Source organism: Amphimedon queenslandica, unplaced genomic scaffold, assembly GCF_000090795.2.
Source record: "Amphimedon queenslandica unplaced genomic scaffold, v1.1 AMPQUscaffold_12730, whole genome shotgun sequence".
Classification (NCBI taxonomy): Eukaryota; Metazoa; Porifera; class Demospongiae; order Haplosclerida; family Niphatidae; genus Amphimedon; species Amphimedon queenslandica.
In genome coordinates, this window is record NW_003547034.1 from 17,337 (window position 1) to 27,241 (window position 9,905).

Below are 9,905 nucleotides of genomic sequence, written 5' to 3' on the forward strand. Positions count from 1 at the left end.
CAGATCCCACAAAGTAGGTGTATTGATACGTGCATCAAATAGCATTAGGAAATTGAAGTTGAATAGCTTTAGGGATTTTGGTGAGCAATGTCACACAAAGAATAGTGAGCCTTATTTTTATGAATCAGCATATTTGTATCCTGATGATAATTCTGATAGCCAATTAAATAGTGCAATTGCAATCCCTGTTGATACAAATGGCACCTGTTATGTAGCAGGGGTTGTTGAAGTATCATGTATTGATAGAGTAGAGAAATGTAATGATGAGAGTGAGTCTGAAGATGACAATTTTGATAACAATAGAATGTATACTAATAAGAAAAAGCCTACCCTCAAATGGCACTGTACAGACAGGTGCAAGCCTTTATTAGAAAGTGATGTTAGTTCTATTATTGAAGTTAGATGTTATTTTGATGAACCCATTATAGAATTGAGGAAGCATTTAGATGCATATGATTGTCCTAACAAGCATTATATGACAAGATCCCTGCATGTTGAAGAAATAGATCAAGTGCATGAACATGATTTCTGCGATTATCCAAATGTAACAGTAATTGTTAAAACAGATGAAAATGGCGTTGAAAAATATTTTAAATATTCAGAAATTATTTGTGAAAGGATAGGCCATCCTATTGTGTGTAGTAGTAATGGTACTGAATGTAAGAGCATGCTGCGTATTTTACACAATGCATCTGTTCATTATCCTTCGTTGAGACGCCTTTTGAAACACTTTTATGATGCTAAAAATGCCCATTTAACAATAGATATTATTGATTCTTCCCTTGCTGATGGTGATATAGCACAATTGATAGATTTCAAAATTAATGAAGCCGATGAGACTGAATTTGATAATGTGTATTACGCTATTAATGATGGCGAAGAAGAAGACCCATTTAGAATACCAAACTTAGATATTGTACTTTATTTTCAGTATTCAGATGCTATTGATGAATTTAAGAAAGCTTTGTCTGCTGAGGCTGTCAATGCTTATTGCAGTTGTGAGAGGCTTTTACAAAAAAAGAGTGTCACTGAAGCTAAAAATTTAGATAGTGATGTTTGGAATATTCTATTAGATTACATTAGAGAAAATGATCCTACGGCATTAAATAAAGTTATGTATATTTGTAATCAGTGAAACCAATTATTAGGAAAAATGAAATTCCAGCACGTTGTGTACTCAATGGGCTAAAGTGTGAGCCACTACCCAAAGAATTGGAAAACTTAGATCCTTTAAGTTGCCAGTTAAGACAGAGAGCTAAGTGTTTTCAGACAATTGTTAGACTAGGCGCACACACCTTAAAAGTGCCTACCTATAATTCTTTGAAGGCTCTGAAAGGTGCAATGTTTTATTTACCCCTTCCATTAGAAAAAACCATGGAAACTTTAAATGAGGTTGATATAGATTCTAATCACTTGCCTAATCCAGAACTTTATATTATTATTAATGGACAGCCTACTAAATCAAATAATGTCTGGCGTAATTTAGTTGATGTAAATAAAATAACAGCAGCACTAAGAAAATTAAAAGAAATAAATTGGCTTTATAGAAACGTAGATGATGATTCAATTGATGAATCGACTAAAATGTTATACAAGTAGTGAGCAATACTACTTGTTAAATGCTTGAAAAAGCAAATGATCAAGATTTAGAAGGGCTTTCGGCATATGCAATTAGAAATCTTGATAGTAAAATTGTAACAGGTTCTGATATCAGTCAATATAAATTAATGAATGTAAAAGAAGCGCCTATTGATAATAGGCAAGAGCATCTTGATTTGTTATGCTTTCCTACTTTATTTCCAACTGGACAATATGGAAAGCATCATTCCAGACAAAGCTATCCAGCACAGACTTTATCATTTAGTGAATACATATAATCAAGAATTTTAAATAAAGATTCCCGATTTCGTAGAAATCATTCATATTGTTTGCACTATTATGATTTAAAAATTAACAAAGCCTTAAAAACTGGCATATATAATTTATTAAAAACAACAAGAAGCAACGTTGGTGAAACTGTTGCTGAAATATTAGAAAAAATAAATGTGTTAGATGAAGAATTTGAGGGCAATTTAAGTACCATGTTGGCTCAAATATGGGGTACAAATCAATATTTGTTCCGTGTGAAAGGTGAAGTCGAAGCAATGATTGCTGAGTATGGCTCACCAACACTTTTCCTAACATTAAGTTGTGCTGAATACGATTCAGCTGATATAGCGCAATATTTAAGAAAAGTGAATAATTCACCAGTCTTATAGTATTTCCAAATTATGTACTGAAGACCCTGCTTCAGTATCACGACAATTATTTTACAAATTTAAGGATTTCTTTGACATAGTTATTCTCCAGAGAGGTGTTCTAGGCAAAGTAGAGCAATATTATGTTAAAAAAGAATATTAAATGCGTGGCGCGCCTCATTATCACATCCTCCTAGGATTGAAAATGCTCCTGTTGTCGGTATTGATTGTCCAGAAGAAGTCTGTTCTTTCATACAAGATAGAATTACCTGTCATATACCAGATAGTAATACGTCACCTGATTTAACTTATTTGGTAACAAAATACCAAATGCACAGGTGCAGCAAATACTGCAAGCGAAATATTAAAGTCGGCAAGACCTATGTATCTAGATGCCGATTTGATTTTCCTAGACCAGTACAAGATAGTATTTGCATCAATGATGTTGAAAATAGCTTGAAATCATGCAATAAAATATATTATCTCAAACGGAATGAAAAAGAAGTTTGAGTCAACGACTATAATCCTTTACTGCTGAAATTGTGGCGTGCAAATATGGACTTGCAATACATAGCTGAGAGGAGTCTTTCCTTAACAGAGTATGTAACTGGATATGGCACTAAAGCAGAAAAGAGTCATGCACAGGACTTATCGGATGAAGTCAGAAGCTGTGACAACATATACAGCAGGCTTGGAAAATTGGACAAAAATTACTTCGAGCTAAAGAAGTAGGACTATATGATGCTAGCGATCTTCTTGGTGAAAGTTTATACATGAAATCAGTAACTGTACAGTATGTTAATGTGTACTTGCCTCATAAGAGGAGCAGAAAAATCAAAAACTATTCATATTTAAGTAAAATGGATCGATCTTCTAAAGATATTTTTAATCCTAGCATTATTGAAGACTTTTATCCAACAAGACCAAATAACATGGAAGATGTATCACTATGAATTTGTTGCTAATTACAAATTTGATAAAATAGGAGAAAATGGAGAAAGAGAATACAAACGTCGATCAAAGCCAGTCCTTCCAAACCATAGGAAATTTAATCCAATGCAAGAAGCAGAAAGAGACGATTTTTATTACTCACTAATATTTTTATTTGTGCCTTTTAGAGACGAGAGCACACTTGTAATGGAAGGAGAAACAATGGAAGAAGCTTTTAGGCGTCAAAAAGAAGCATCTATACGTGGCATTGAAAATCATTTCAACTACAGAAATTATTAGAAGCTGAGCGTAATTGGAAGAAGATAGTTGATGCAAGAAATAAAGCCGGTTTTACTGAAGAACTTCCTGATAACAAGGAAGATGATGAGCCTCAATTACTGGGTGAAATAATGGAAGCAGTAGCTGATATAGCTGACATGCATATAAATGTACCTAATTTAACATTAGAGCAAAGAGAGGCAATGCTTATTGTAGATCAAAAAAGAATTTTTGATAAAATTAAGAGTCATCTTATAAGTCAAAAAGAACGTGAAGACTTATTAGAGAATGAGTCTTCAAGACTACTTAGATTGGATAATATCAAACCGCTAAGAATGTTTATTAGTGGTGTAGGTGGTACTGGTAAATCATTTTTAATAGAGGCAATAAAATGTCTAGTAAATGACAAATGGCATCCAAAAAGTGGTGAAATTATGTGTGCTATAGTAGCACCAACAGGTATAGCTGCATCTAATGTAGGTGGACTAACAATACATAGATTATTTTAGCTACCGATGGAGCATGAGGGAAAGACAGCTGGATATTGGGCTTTGAGTAAAGAAGCTCAGAAAAGAATAAAAATGACATTAAAAAATTTAAAAATTATAATAGTAGACAAGGTATCTATGGTATCCAATCTAAATCTAGCATACTTACACATGCGCTTAGAAGATATATTTGGAACTGATGAATGGTTTGCATCTAAGAATATTTTATTTGTAGGTGACCTCTTACAATTGCCACCAGTTAATGGTAGGCCAGTATTTAAAAAAAATAGCAACAAACGAGTAAAAACCAGACTTGGAGCAGCAAATGCAGTTAACATATGAAAAGAAACAGTAGAATATGATAAACTAACAATCAATGAGCGACAAAAAGGAGACGAAACTTTCTTTAAGATGCTTGATTCTGTTAGGCATGGCTGTCTGACTGATGAAACTATTGATACACTTAAGAGTCGCGTATTTAAGGTTTCAATACAAGAAAAATATAAAGAAATGGAAAGTGAAGGAACTAATCCTCCAATTTGCCTATTTTCTAAGGTAGACGCCTGCCAAAAAATCAATGAATTAATGTTAGAATGTCTAGAAACGGAGAAAATAGAATTAGCATGTGTTGATGTTGTTGATGAAAGTGGCAGCACAGCAAAATTTGACAAAAAACAAGAAAGAAATTAGAGAAACTAAAAAATCAACCAAGCAAAACAGCTGGTTTAGAAACAGTATTGTCTTTAGCAGTAGGCTGTAGAGTAATGCTAAGACATAATATTGATGTGACTGTAGGATTAGTTAATGGTGCCATTGGTACAGTAATGGGTATTTATGCTACACGTATATCAATCAAATTTGATCATATTGATGTACCTTGTGACATAGAAAGGGTTACATCTAGATTTATGCTATCTAAGAATTTGTATATACATAGGAAACAGTTTCCCCTTATACTTTCTTATGCTATTACTATACATAAATGTCAGGGCCTCTCACTAGATACAGCCATTATTGATTTATCTACTGATGTTTTTGGGGATGGTATGGCATATGTTGCATTGTCTCGTGTACGCACATTAAATGGCTTACATTTATTATCATTTGATCCTCTCTCTGTTAAAGTTAGTAATCTGTGCATTAATGAAATTAACAGGCTGAGAAGTAAATTTTGAAAAGACTTACTTCAAATCAAGAAAAGTGAAGGAAAGAAGAGAAAGATTCAAGTGACTGGTTTAATTGATGATGGTGAACCTTGTAGTAAGAATGCCAAGGTGTCTGTAAGTCATGTACAAAGTACTAGTAACAGTACCGTTAGTAGCAATAAACGTAAGAGTACTGATTTACAAGTCTAATCACCCCAAAAAGAGTAAAATATGTGACAATAATGCTTTAAATAAGCCTTGCCCCCAAAAAAGAAAAGTTGATGTAGACAGTAGTACTGACAATACTGCCTTGGCATTGCCTCGCTCAAAAAAAGATGATAAATTAATTGTTTCAATTAATTTGAAAGACCTAAAAACCAAATTTAATGTCAATGATGATGATAGTTGTAGTAGTCTCATTGTATCAATAAAACTCTCAAAGATTAAATGTAAACCAAAAGATGATAAAACCAAGTGTGTGACCATTGTAGTAGTAGTCTGATTGTACCTATAAAACTGTCAAGCATTAAATTAAAGACAAGTAATCCATAAAAAAAAGATGATGTCATCTTTACTTATGAAGAGCCTCCCAACCCAGATATTGTGAGGAGACAATGGGATTATGTTTATTACCCTGGTAATGAAGAATATCAAAGAAGGTGGTGTGAGATTTTAAATCTCAAATTTGTCACAGCTACTAGAATCTTACCTGGTAGTCCAACAACACCATTGTCGGATGAAAGAGTTCCTAATAGTACTCTTGATGTCCCTGGTGATGGGAACTGTTTATTTTATGCCCTTTCATATCTCATTACTGGGTCAATTTCTCAGCATTGCGAATTACGTAAAGCAATTGTTAGTAATATGCCAAACTTTGAAGAAGAATTGTTTAATAGTACATTAAGTGCAACCAGATATTCAAGCATATATGATTACATAAATAAGTCCAAAATGTATAGAAATTGTGTGTGGGCCACTGACACAGAGATTATTACATTATCTGCAATAATAGGTATAACCATATATTCATATTTACTAACTCCTACTTTTGTTGGCTGGGCTAGATATGGAACCCAAACTTTGTATGGCATTCCTTGTGATACTAATACACCTGCTTTGTATTTGAAGCATGTTGGTACTAATCATTTCCAAGCAGTTAAGTCTATTAATATTTCTTAAGCATTGATTGTTGATGGAAAGTGGGTATGGTGTATGGGAGGTCCATCATCTTAAAAACTTCGGTTGTTTAATGTGACTTATATTTCACTGCATGTGCAATGTGAATGATGTGTGAGTCTGAAAACCATTGGTGCATATCCACCCAGTATTGCTCAGTATCAAGGGAACAAACTGCTTTCAGGATGTGAGATTAATCAATGTATAACAGTGAATATTGAGTACTTGTTGCTATAATGGACAGGGAGAGGGTGTGAAAGAGGTTTGGTTTTCATTACAGTTTTGCGTTGATTCAAATTTGTGTGACTATCATTTATGTAGGACAGAGGGTTAGGAAGGGAGGAAGCTGTCATTATCAAATCTGGATCTTGTTTGTGGCTTGTAGTACATGTTTATTACAAATAACAGGTGCTTATGGATCAGGGCTCTGCTAAAAAATTGTGAAGTCCTGACAAGAAAATTTTTTAAGTAACATTAAAATTTGTTATTTTACATTTAGTATTATTCAAGCATTAATTCTGTATAAATAATAATGATCATCATGCATGTTAATGCTGCCATCAATGCTGTGCGCATTACATATATGTAAATGCTTGCCAGCTGATGTTGTGCATAATGCTGCCATCAATGCTGTGCGCATTATTGAGTTAATGCTTGCCGGCTGATGTTGCGCATTTGAATGATGCTGCCATCAAAGCTGTGCGCATAATAAATGCTTGCCAGCTGATGTTGCTCATCTGTTATTGATGATTGTTGTAACATTTGCATGTTCTCATTAACAAAAAAATATTGTTTGCACATTGGAAATACTTTAAGCACACAATGATATTGTATATTAAGCAGGTCATGAAAGTATCTTAACTGAGGATAGAATTAGTAAGCAATATTATGTCTAAAATACATGCATGCACATACATGTATGATCCAATTAGAAATTTTGCAGATGCTACAATTATCATTATTAGTTAGTATGTCATATTCATACTTTTTACAGGTACTTGCTTGGCACAAGGACTACAATGTGGTTTTAGAGGGTGAGGTTTGATGTGATTGGTAAGTGCTATTGTTATTATTAGCCAGTGAGTTTACATTGCTTGCTTTTGATGTTTCTATTACTATGCTTTACAGGTAATTACAGCTGGAATGATTTGCTGATTCAGCAATACCTTTGCTTATTATTGGAATGTGAAATATAATGAAAGGCAATTCTGTTTTTAGATTGTTGTAACTAAATTAATTTATTTATTAAACGTAACTTAATGTTTTGTTGCAGCTCCTTAATTAGTAGTTGTATCACACGGTAGGAGGTGCCAGTTTACATCTGTGTAGGTTTCATATTACTGTATATAGTCTTAGCAATGGAATATGTAGTAAGATGGAGATTATTGTAAGATATCTTATGTATTATGGTATAGGTTATGATTCAAGGTTACATACTTTATATTCATTTGATGATTACATCATTAATTATGGCCACAGTAAGTACTTTCTTTTCTCAATTGAAATGAATGCTTGCCAATGCATCTTTTGTTGTGTGCATGGATGTTCTCATTAACAATACAATAATAATTGTTTGCACATTGGAATGTATTCATGTGGTCTATTAATGTGTATTTGCACAATGCAGGTCTTGTAAAAAAAACTTAATTCAGGATGGCATGAGTCAGCAAATTGAACGGTGAATGTCTAAATTACATTTACTGTGTATGTACATATACTTGTATGATTCAATCATAGCTTAATATGCATTGTGGAGCGATACATGTCATATATGTGTCTTAATTGTTGATAAAAGCATGTATGCTACTGTTAATTTGTTAGTACATGTATAATTTCACATTCATAATTTACACAGGTACATATTTGTGACCGTAATTGACAAAAGGTACCTTATGGCGGATAGGAAAATTGGTCTTTATAGCCTAAAAAATCCAACTTCCTTAGCTCCATTTATCATAAAATTACTCAAGAGGATGCAAAAAGTTACTATGTAGCTCATAGAAACAATTGTTGACTAACAGAGCACTCACAGGTTCATATTTTTCATTAGAAAGATGAATTTTAAAATCCGCCATAAGGTACCTTTTGTCAATTATGGTCACATTTTACACAAGGACTGCAATGTGGTGTTAAGGAATAAGGTCAGACTTGGAAAGAGATTTAAAAGGTGAAGGGTTATTCCTCTTTGTGAGCAGATGTGTCTTATTTGTGTTTTGTAATGTATGTTTGTGACAAATACAAGCATATACATGTACATATTTAGTATAGCATATATAGCCTGTGTGTTTACATTGCTTGCTGTTGATGATGTTTCTTTCTTACTTTGCTTTAAGGTATTTACAGCTGCAAATGATTTAATGATTCAGCAATAAGGTGTAATAATACTTTCATAGCATGGCGAATGTCTAAGGCTATTGTCTGATTTCGTTTGTGGTAACTAAATTAATTTCTAATAAATAATCATCATTGTAACATTATGTTTTGTTGTAGCTCTTTGATCAGTGATGCTTTCACACTGGAGGAGGCGCCAGTTTCCAGCTGCACAGGTTACATATTGTCATAGTCTTAGCAATTAAATACATAGTAAGATAGAATATTGTGAGATTCCATAGTTTTTTATTATTGTGTTATAGAAGATGATCCAAGGCTATAATTGTTTTTGATGATTAATATTGATTATCTGATTAACTATGGCCACGGTACGTATTTTCTTTTCTCGTTAATATAATTAAGTAATATGTATTTGTATTGTAGGAAGGTTGAAGCTCAAGTATTGAATTGTTTTGCGTTGTTGAACAAACACACTATTTTTAAGAATTGCTTTTATAATTTCTGTTTTTGGCTTTACACTTCAAGATATTTGACTTCTATTATAAGTTTTTAATTTAAGAAAAGTTAACTTTATAGATCTACATGTACATAATAATTTAATAAAAGTTATAGTTCTTTGTCGTGTTGCCGTTCCTCCTGCCCCTGCCTCTGCCTCTTGGAAGATTGTTGTACTAAAGTAAAATGGAATAGAAAGGTGATTAATTGGTATCTATATAAACTGCAGATCATAACTAAAATAATCTTACAATATCTCTATTGATTTGGCATAGCTGCCATATAATGAGCTGCCTCTTCCATTGCAGAGCAGCAACGTCAAGAGGACCTCCAGCTCCAGCTGGATGGAGTGCTGGAGCAGCAGGGGGATGTGGCTAAGGACCTCCAGCCAGCAGTGGAGGACACAAGCCACTGGTGGCGGACCTCCAGCCAGCAGTGGCAGACCTCCAGCCAGCGATGGAGGACCACCAACAACTGGTGGAAGACCACCAGCTACGGGTGGGGGACCACCAGCCACTGGTGGCGGACCTCCAGCCAGCGGTAGAGGACCTCCAGCTACTGGAGGTGGCCGAGGAATTGGTGGTGGTGGTGGAGCATCTGGTGGTGGTGGAGGAGGACCTCCTTGATGCTCATCATAGTCCATAAACTATAAGAAAACATAGTGATAGCTAATGTAAGTTTTTAACTGAACTGACTTGCTGCTTTTTCAAAAAAAATTGCTAAGGAACACAGAGGATAAGTTTGTGAGCTGTGAGCGGGAAAATGGCAACTTAACTGAAGCTGAATGTAAACTTAAATAGTTTCAGAACAGGATATAGATCTTA

General features: G+C 34.0%; 1 long non-coding RNA gene across 1 annotated transcript; it reads left to right on the plus strand.

The window, feature by feature from the left end:
* Positions 1-8,801: 8,801 nt before the first annotated feature.
* LOC109586963 (uncharacterized) lies at positions 8,802-9,053 on the plus strand. The gene is made up of 3 exons (XR_002187326.1): positions 8,802-8,838; positions 8,889-8,954; positions 9,010-9,053. It is a non-coding gene; the product is annotated as an uncharacterized LOC109586963 (long non-coding RNA).
* The last annotated feature ends 852 nt before the right edge of the window (positions 9,054-9,905 follow it).